General features: G+C 41.9%; 1 protein-coding gene across 1 annotated transcript in view; it reads left to right on the top strand.

Annotated features, from left to right (window-relative positions):
* Positions 1–4,165: 4,165 nt before the first annotated feature.
* mterf2 (mitochondrial transcription termination factor 2) overlaps positions 4,166–11,068 on the top strand; it is a 43,164-nt gene continuing 36,261 nt past the window's right edge. The window contains exon 1 of the mRNA XM_084334948.1: positions 4,166–4,231. The gene's annotated coding sequence lies outside the window, so the exon portion shown is untranslated. The remainder of the gene's footprint in view (positions 4,232–11,068) is intronic.

Here is an 11,068-nt window from a genome sequence, read left to right as displayed (position 1 = left end):
CAAGTCCATGATCTCCAAGGGGTGATAGCATGTGGGTTAAGTGATCATTATATGATTTTCTGTACCCGCAAAAAGCTAAAACAAAAGGCCGGCTGTCACAAAACAGTCACATCTAGGGACCTCAAAACCTACTCTAGAGAGGCCTTTAACCAAGAACTGGAGAGCATGGACTGGTCAGATGAGCTCAGTGGTACACAGGTTGAAGAAACATGGCTTGGATTCAAAACCAAATTCGCAACAATAATTAACAACATGGCACCCCTAAGAACCACCAGGGTTAAAAGTCGCGCTGAGCCATGGATGCACACTGAAATACTGACTGCTATGAAAGCCAGAGACAAAAAATGCTCTGAACTTCATAAAAGTCAGACAAAGCAATGAACTCCAAGCCCACGTGGTTGAACAAAAAATTCAAAGAAACAGACTAAGAAATGACAAATGACAAATGACAAATTACACTCAGGCAACTACCGCCCTGTTTCTATTCTTACCTCCATCTCGAAAGTCATGGAAAAAATAGTCTACAAACAGGTCGAAAAGTACCTAGCGGAAAAAATCTAATCTACGAATTCCAATCTGGCTTCAGAACATCCCACTCCACTGACACATGCCTTCTCTATTTGAACGACCACATCAAACAAGAGGTGGACGCGGGCAAATACTGCGGCATGGTCATCATGCTGGACCTACAAAAGGCCTTTGACACTGTCAATCACTCCATTCTGATTGACAAGCTAAAAGCAATTGGTTTTGATAGTCTATCAGTGAGCTGGATGCAATCCTACCTTGAGGGGAGAGAACAGATGGTGGAGGTAAACGGTACCCTACCCCCCCCCCCCCCCCCTCACAGTGAGCTGTGGTGTTCCACAAGGAAAAATACTAGGACCGCTACTGTTCCTAATTTATGCAAATGACATGTCGTCAGCTTGTGACTGCAACTTGTTCTTGTTCGCGGATGACTCAGCCCTGCTGGTCTCTGACAAGAACAACTTACAGGTTGAAAAAACCCTCAGCTCAGAACTCTGCAGAATCTGCACCTGGCTCGCTGATAACAAACTATCATTACACCTGGGTAAAACAGAGTCCATTCTCTTCGGATCAAATAACAAACTCAGCAAGACCGACGGCTTCTCAGTTACAGTGGGTGACAATATTGTCACAAGGAAAGATGAAATTACACAATTACATAGGTTCCATCCTAGAGGCAAATCTTTCCTGTGACAAAATGGCATCCAATGTAATCAAAAAAGTCAACCAACGAACTAGATACTTGTACTGGATCTCCTCTCTGGTAAACAAGAATACCCTGAAGACTCTGGCAGGAGCACTCATTCAAGGGTACTACGCAGTGGCGGCTGGTGAATTCTTCTCCACGGGGGGCGCTATACCAAACATTTTGCAAACATGTACAAGGCACGCATTGGCGAATATTATCACCATTGCCATCAATCAATATAAGATCACAGTCAGTCAAATGCAACCACGTTTCCAATAGCCCTACAGTGCCTACACAAACACGCACAGCTCTCTCTCTCTCTATCTCTCTATCTCTCTCTCTCTCTCTCTCTCTCTCTCTCTCTCTCTCTCTCTCTCTCTCTCTCTCTCTCTCTCTCTCTCTCTCTCTCTCTCTCTCTCTCTCTCTCTCTTCAATTCAATTCAAATGGGCTTTATTGACATGGGAAACATACGTTTACATTGCCAAAGCCAAACAATAATAATCACATATGTATATCTTGTCATTTTAAACAAGTTACCATTCAAATTTGTCCAGGTGATTATAGCCCCCCCCCCCCCCGCGGCGAAATTAATTAGTTAGTTCAACAACAACACAGCATCGCTCTGACATGGAGAGCGAAAGAGAGCGACCAATAATGATCACATATGTATATCTTGTCACTTTAAACAAGTTACCATTCATTGTCCGGGTGATTATGGCCCCCCCCGCGGCAAAATTAATTAGTTCGTTCAACAACAACACAGCATCGCTCTAACAGGGAGAGCGAGAGAGAGCGAGAGAGAGAGAGAGACCGCGACTCACTTGTTTAGTTCAAACGCGGTCCAGCAGGGCTTGATAAAGTGTACAGTATATGTCCATTGTCCAGACTGTTATGTCGATGTCCACTGTCCAGACTGCATCCAGCTAGCCATTATAGCTGCTTGTTGTTGTTGTTGATGTTGTTGTTGACCGAGTATAGCCTTAATCCTTCGAGAAGCTTTGTGGTCCAGGGCTTGAACTTTCCATAAAAGTGTCCATATAAATCTATTTAGTTAGATCCAACACTGTCTGAATGTACAGTATCTAACCAGCTAACTACTAGCAGACAATCAGACAACTACTAGCAGAGCGTATTTCCTCGAGGCGATGTCACGTGCCACTCTCAGCCAATAGAGTGACTACTTCGGGCACTAGACCAAGCGCTCTCGGATATCGTATTTGATTGTGTTATGTTGTACGTACGTATTTATTTACACGTACGTATGTATTTGCCCTGTGAGTTGCGCACGGACCGTGGAGCTGAGATTGAGCGCCCATGAAAAGGGGTTGGAGGGGGCTAGGCCGCTAGGGGCCAGGGGGGCGTGAATACTTTCCTTTCTTCTTCTTCTTTTAACCAGGGAGGGCGGCGGCCTAGCGCCCCCTATTGACCAGCCGCCACTGGTACTACGACTATGCTTGCACCTCATGGTACCAAACCACCTCAAAGGCGCTAAAAACAAGATTACAAACATCACAAAACAAACTGGTCAGACTACTATGTGACCTTACTCCTAGAACCCACCTCACCCCTGCCCAATTTGACTACCTAGGATGGCTTAGAGTAGACAACAGAGTACAGCAACTTGCAATTGGCCAGGTCTACAAGATACACTACACGACTAAGGTACCCATGTACATACCCTATGTACCCTAACCCGGCTCAAACAAGGGACTAAACACGTTTCGCAATTATGCCACATCAATGTGGAACACCCTACCCAAAGCTGTAAAGGAATGTGAATCACTACCCACTTTCAAAACCACTCTCAAAGAGCACCTACGGGAGACTGCAATTCGAAACTGGGCCCTGTAAATGTCCTAACCCAACCCCCTCCAATGTACAGTAAATGTCCACTCCTAACCCAATAATACACAAGACCCTCTTCTTGGAACCAAGTAAGGTTTCGTCGATATTCCAATGTACAGTTTTGCTTGTACAGTTGTACAGTTTCCCCCACCCCGCCTACCCCCCCCCCCCCCCCACCACACCCACCCAACCACCTCCAATGTACAGTTCCCCCCCCCCACCCCACCTATACCCAACCTCCTCCAATGTACAGTTTCTACGTCAAATGTATATACTCTCTTTTTTAGACTCTTTTTGTATCACAAACAGTACTGTATTTGTAAATCTGGTATGTCATAAATGTATAGATGTAGCAGTACTGTCTATCTGTATGTCGTGTATGTCATAGACTGATAATCAGACCATTCCGGCGACCAGAAATCAACATAACAATTACATAACAATAGAAACAAATTGTCTGAGGCTGGCCTACTATTATCTTGTTTACTGGCATACGAACAAGGAGCTCCTCCTCCCACTCAGACGCCAGCAGACAGAGTGCAGTGATCAAGCAGCCATGATTAAGTATCATCTGTGAGGAACCTTGTGTTTGTTCGGTCCAATCCAGCGGTCCAATCCAGCTGATTACACTAATCACTGGCCCTTTCCGTATGCTGCAGATTTTGAGTTATCGCCAACTCCTGTTTAAGAAACCTAAGAAAACGAATTACAGGAATTACAAACAGAAACCAGATCTTTGAGGAATTTGGAAAAGGACAAATACATTTGATTGTTTATTATGTAAAGTGAGTAGACGTAAGGTTAGTCCACTATGAATTGAAAAGGGGACCCTGATGTAAACAAGACAAACATCTTTCTCTGGTCTGCATCCACTTAACAATTGTGTGTATTGAGCCGTACTGTATTGTACCCATTCTGCAATCTGTTAAATAAAGTTTTCATTCCATAATTTTTCATTCCATAATTTTTCATTCCATCATTTTTCATTCATTCATTCATCATTCATTCATTCATGCATCATTCATTCATCATGGTTTCAAGTGGTTGGTTGCAGTACCGATCAACGCCTGTCGTCAGCGGCGTGCTGTTGTGCACAGGACCTATATGCACAGGAGAAGAAGAAGCTAAGTTTCACAACAGAACGTCATATCCCTTGACCGCTATAATAGGTAAGAGCTGATTAACTTGTTGACGTTCTGATGCTGTTTAAAACGAAATGCATGTATTCTACACAACTAGGAGTAATGTCACTGCACTGGTCGAGTATTCATTGTCAGTCCGGGCTGCATATTCCTCATCTAGATACGCGAAGCTAACATTACCTGCTAGACTCATTAACGTTAGGTAACGTTAGACAGTGTAGTCACTGGTCAGGGTAGCTTCTGAAATAAAGTTACTTCAGCAGAATGTATGGCTAGTTCTATATGGGGATAATGCTAAAAACACAAGTTGCAATATGGGATACAGTAGTGCACTGCCAGGCAATAATATGCCCCAAATATCACATCACAACAAATTATCTTTCTTTTGCAATCCCCTTTTTTTTATTAACTTAAAGTTATACAATATATAATATATATATATATATATACAGTATGTATAAGACTACTAGTATATACAGTACTCGAGTTGAGGGGGGATGGCATGCCCCCTGAAATAAAAACAGTCAATATCATCCACCTTCTAAAACGGCCATCCCCCCTTTCCATCACTTGTCATTTTATCAATGAACATGGTATTACTGCTATTTCAACATTCAGTTTTGCGCATATTGAAAATATTGACGTGAAGGAGCACGTACGCCTGCATGCAATGACATTTTTAGCCATTATCAGCTAGGGGTGTAAAGGTACACGTATCCGTACCGAACCGTTTCAGTGTGTACCGTACCATACCGAACAGCTGTGTACCGAACGAATACAACAGTATGTTAACCAGTGGTGCAGTCGTGGTCACACGCGGTTACACGCCGTGTTACTAGATGATCAGTACGCGCGCACAAAGATGCGCTCTATCCATTCGTTGTGCGCTAAGTACGCGCGTGTACTGTTGTATTCGTTCGGTGCTCCTTCACGTCAATATTTTCAATATATGTTATATGCGTTATTCAGTACACCTACATATTAGACCTTCATATTCAGCAGACCTTCATTCAGTAGACATTCATATTTAGCAGGGGTGGAACGGTTCACAAAATCCACGGTTTGTTTCATATCACGGTTTTGGGGTCACAGTTTTCGGTTCGGTATACATTGTTTTAATTTTTTTTTAATTGTAACACTCCAAAAATACCATACTAAAAATAATCCAACTTTTCAGTTATTCTCAAGGACGTACAGTAGTCATGCAAAAACTAAAAGAATGAAGCAGTTTGACATCAGGCACATCATTTTGACAGTAACCTGTTAGAGCTAGGAGAGATTTTGGTACAGCAAGAGGGGAGGCATTGCTGATTTAAACATGCTTCTCATTTATTGGGTAAAAAAAGGTTTACAGCGGTTTTGGCATAATGTTTGGCACACAAAGACCGAACTGACTGAAAAATATAGGCTACATTTGTCAAATTATTAACTTAGTGCAAACAAACAAAATAATTAAACCTTTCTATTTTTGTGGCCACATATAGACAAAGGCCATCATCAACATAAAGTATGCATTATGTCAACCATGTTTAAATTCCCTGATTGTCAGTTCTTAACACATCCAGTGCCAGTCACGAGAGGTCGCTGAGGGTTGTGTGTGCCAGCGCTTAATGAATGGGGATACATGCCGGTGTTTGCAGTGCTAAAACTATATTAAATATTATAGCTATGGATCTAATACTATAGTCGATTGTCATTGAGTTTCTTCTGGTCAAGATGCAAAAAACGGATAATTTTTTCATCAATACATTCCCGTTTTATACCGTGGTGAATATGAGTATAGTTTTAGAGTAATTCTGTGTAATCCCAGGAAACGCAGCTAAACAGCGTTTTATTGCATTTCATTAGGAAGCGTGCCATTCCTCGCTTGGATCGACAATCAATCTGAAATCAACGCTAGATTATCGGTATTATGTTTCATCATGCATGCATGAAAGGGTGTGGCGGGGGTTTATATGCTTCGATCGTCACCAACGGAATACGTTAGACAGTACATTACAGACTAGGGCTGTCTTAAATACTTCGAAGCTTCGTTCGATGGGCATGGGATTCGAATATGAAAATAAAATTTGATTATTAAAAAAAAAAAAACGTATGCATTTTTTGTGTGCAAAATCAACTCTGCCTCTCTTTGTTAATTACAACAAGCAATGCTGTTTGTTATTTAAGATGAGGTCGGACTCGGCACTGACAGATTTGTGTTCATTGTGCTGCTTTATAAAGCCTCAAATGACGGCTTACAATATTTCATGAAAGCAAGTGTTTTGTTTGTCTAAGATTTAAAAAGGTTTAAACTTTACAGCACTGACAAAGTTGAACAAAGTGCTGTACAAGTCCCACAACATAAAAAATTAAATATATAAAAAAATTAAATTAAAAAGAAAAATGTCTATTTAATTTTTTTTTCTTTTCGAATCTTCGAATTAAAATCTAATCTCGGCCCAGAAGCTTTGAATTCCAAAAAAAATATCAAAGGTCAGCCCTATTACAGACACATGCTCCGATCACGGGGAAGGAATTATCGGATCAACACAAGATTGATAACATATAGCCCTTACCTTGTCTATGATGTACTGCAAAAAGAATATTCCAATTATCTGATTGCCATTCCAAGTACTGATCACGATCGTGTTTCCAACGTAATCCAATGCCAACATGAACGGGAGGGGGCCCGACCCTCGTCGATGCATCTGTTATAAGCGTTTGCCTTGCCCGAGTAGTTAGACCCCGCCTGCACGCCGCAGCTCGGCCCAGACACCAAGCCACATCGTTTCAAATGGAGTGCAATAGCGGCCACAAGGCGTTAGGCGGCAGTATTGGATGTTTGCGATCTCAGACCCATTCAGGACAGCCTGCACAGGCTGCCCGATGAATTATCAATGGAAATAGCGAATAAAAGAAATAACGATCCAGAAACGTGTTAATCTGTGAATGGCACTCAACCGTCGGGCGCCAGACACGTGTTTATCCGTGAATGTCACTGGATGTGTTAATGGAAAGATTAGTTTTCCGCTTGAAATTAAAGTGCAGTATTTGAAATACAATGAAAGGAATATGGCTGGATTTCTTATCAAGAGGAAAAGTGTCACTATTTAAAATAAATAAATAAACAAACAAATGAGAAGGCCATCAATATAAAATGCAGCATAAATCAAACTAACACACACTGTACTGTTTCAAAACACTGCTCTGTCCATTCTATTTTAAAAATATGTACATTGTCTGTCACAAACCGTGCTAACGTTATGGCAAGATGTGTGTAGGCCTATGTAATGTTAATGCCTATTTTTTTAACCGGCTGCAGGACTTCACCTCTCCCGCCTCCGTGCCAAATGATTCATTATCCCCTGAACCGAACAATACACACATGCCCCGAACCGCGGAGGTCGTACCGAATGGTGTACGGTTCGAATTAGGATTGTAACGATTCGACCCTACAACGATTTGATTCGATTATTATTCTTCAGGCAACGATTCAATGCATTATGAAATTTCTTCATTTGACCACGATTCGATTCGATACATTTTCAATCAGTTAATTCCCCCAGAACACTTTAATACACAAATGTGGCTGGGGGAACTGATTCACTCAGCATGAATATAATAGGGGTGTAAATATTTGACCTCACAACGATTCGATTCGATTACTATTCTTCAGGCAACGATTCAATATTAATTTGACCACCATTCGATTCGATGCGATTCGACCTTAGGATCGATGCATTGCGATGCATTGTTACACCCTTAGTTCGAATGCGTACCGTTCCACCGCTAATATTCAGTAGATCTTAATATTCAGTAGACCTTCATATTCAGTAGAACTTCATATGCAGTATATGAAGTATTGAGTTTTGTTGAAAGGTTATCACTCAGCAATCTATTCACATGGACCCTGCAAACAATTTAGCCTCATTCATTCATTCAATCTTTATTTAATCTTGAAAGATCATTTACAATGACGTTGAGAGGTACAACACATAATACAAAAACAATATAGAAACAGAAAAGTAAATCAACTAAACAATCTAAATTCATTAAAACAACTACAGACTGAGGTGAAATGGTTGGCCATTATAGATTTTAACTGACCAATGGATACTGAAGTATTGAGTTTTGAGGTGCTTTGCAAAACATTCCACGTATCGGGGGCACCGAAGCTAAAAGCTGATTTTCCTAATGCAGTGCAAACTCTGGGGACCTTAAGCATATAAGCCAGTCACCAGAGCGAGTGTGATAAGGACCAGAGTTCCAGTCCAGTAATGAAGTGATGTAGATCATCAACAACGGCTTCATACTGAAGCAGATGCCAGTGCAAGTCACGTCTCTCTACCAGGGAGGACCTTATACAGCATACAATGAACACGATTTAGCCACCTTTGGTCTGGTACAGATAACTGGTCTGGTACAGATAACTGGTACAGATAACGGCTACAGATAACTAGGGATGGGTATTGTTAGGATTTTATCGATACTACTACTCTTATCGATACTGCTTAACGGTTCGGTACTTTATCGATACTCTTATCGGTTCTTTTTGATTATTTGGCAAGATCTTTCTTTTTAATTAATTAAGAACAGAATCGACATTGCTTTATTATTCTTTTATATAACTATTACTGCACATGGCTACTTTTTGATCAATTAATACAAGCAGTCAGATAAATTAACTATTTTGGGACTTTCTATTTTATTTAGAAAGTTCTTAAATCAGAATGTCCAACCCAATACCCAGCTGTTAAAAATGGTTCAATACTCCATTTTATTAGTAGAGGCTGTGACACTCGTTCACCCTATCCTCTGTCATCCTTCCTCTAGCTCAGGGGTCTCAAACTCGCGGCCTGCGGGCCAATTGCGGCTTGCTGGATGATATTTTGAGACCCCATACTAGACATCAAAGTTTAGTGTTAGTGCGACCTGCGCGCAACTTTCGCGTCGTTGTGCGAGTTGGATGTTTTATTTATTTGATCACTTGTAGGCTACCATAGCGCAGGCTCATGACAGAAACCTTACGTTAGTGACTTGGTTGAAACGTGATTCCGGAGTGATACCAAGTGGAAGGAAAATATATCCAGTGCGTATGGTAGGCATCCTCGAAATTGTCCGCTATCTCTCCTCTGCAACCAGTGCTCTGCCTGTCCGGCTGCACTGCTCCCTGTGTGTAGGTTTTATTGATTGATTGAAAACTTTATTAACAGATTGCAGAATGGGTACAATACAGTACAGCTCAATACACACAATTGTTAAGGTAATGCAGACCAGAGAAAGACTTTCGTCTTGTTTACATCAGGGTCCCCCATTTTCAATTCATCAGTACATATATGACATACATGACATACAGATAGACAGTACTGCTACATCTATACATTTATGACATACCAGATTTGCTAATACAGTACTGTTTGTGATACAAAAAGAGTCCAGAAAAGAGAGTATATACATTTGACGTACAAACTGTACATTGGGGGAGGTTGGGTAGGTGGGGTGGGGTTGGGTGGGTGGGGGGCTGTACATTGGAGGTGGTTGGGTGGTGGGTGGGGGGGGGTAGGAGGGGTGGGTGGGGAACACTGTACAACTGTACAAGCAAAACTGTACAATTTAAATATTGACAACCATACTTGGTCATTTACTGTACATTGGAGGGGGTTGGGTTAGGACATTTACAGGGGCCAGTTTCTAATTGCAGTCACCCGTAGGTGTTCTTTGAGAGTGGTTTTGAAAGCGGGTAGTGATTCACATTCCTTTACAGCTTTGGGTAGGGCGTTCCACATTGACGTGGCATAATTGCGAAACGTGTTTAGTCCCTTGTTTGAGCCGAATCTGGGTTTAACATGATTTGTGGAGCTCCCTCTGGTGTTGTGATCGTGGTATTCACTGACCTTTGGGAAGTATTTTGACATGTACATGGGTACCTTGGTCGTGTAGTGTATCTTGTAGACCAGGCCCATTGCAAGTTGCTGTACTCTGTCGTCTACTCTAAGCCATCCTAGGTTGTCAAAGTGGGCAGGGGTGAGGTGGGTTCTAGGAGTAAGGTCAAGCAGTAGTCTGACCAGTTTGTTTTGAGATGTTTGTAATTTTGTTTTTAGCGCCTTTGAGGTGCTTTGGTACCATGAGGTGCAAGCATAGTCGTAGTACCCTTGAATGAGTTCTCCTGCCAGAGTCTTCAGGGTATTCTTGTTTACCAGAGAGGAGATCCGGTACAAGAATCGAGTTCGTTGGTTGACTTTTTTTTATTACATTGGATGCCATTTTGTCACAGGAAAGATTAGCCTCTAGGATGGAACCCAGGTAGGTAATTTCATCTTTCCTTGTGACAATATTATCACCCACTATAACTGAGAAGCCGTCGGTCTTGCTGAGTTTTATTTGAACCGAAGAGAATGGACTCTGTTTTGCCCATGTGTAATGATAGTTTGTTATCAGCGAGCCATATGCAGATTTTGCCTAGTTCCGAGCTGAGGGGTTTTTCAACCTGTAACTTGTTCTTGTCAGAGACCAGCAGGGCTGAGTCGTCTGCGAACAAGAACAAGTTGCAGTCACAAGCTGACGACATGACATTTGCATAAATTAGGAACAGTAGCGGTCCTAGTATGCTTCCTTGTGGAACACCACAGCTCACTGTGAGCGGGGGGGATAGGGTGCCGTTTACCTCCACCATCTGTTCTCTCCCCTCCAGGTAGGATTGCATCCAGCTCACTGATAGACTATCAAAACCAATTGCTTTTAGCTTGTCAATCAGAATGGAGTGATTGACAGTGTCGAAGGCTTTTTGTAGGTCCAGCATGACCATGCCGCAGTATTTGCCCGCGTCCACCTCTTGTTTGATGTGGTCGTTCAAATAGAGAAGGTGTCAGTGGAGTGGGATGT

This window comes from Notolepis coatsorum, assembly GCF_963971535.1.
Source record: "Notolepis coatsorum genome assembly, chromosome: 18".
NCBI classification, from domain to species: domain Eukaryota; kingdom Metazoa; phylum Chordata; class Actinopteri; order Aulopiformes; family Paralepididae; genus Notolepis; species Notolepis coatsorum.
The sequence above is the reverse complement of the archived record's forward strand: the minus strand, read 5'-3'. Positions and strand labels throughout refer to the sequence as shown.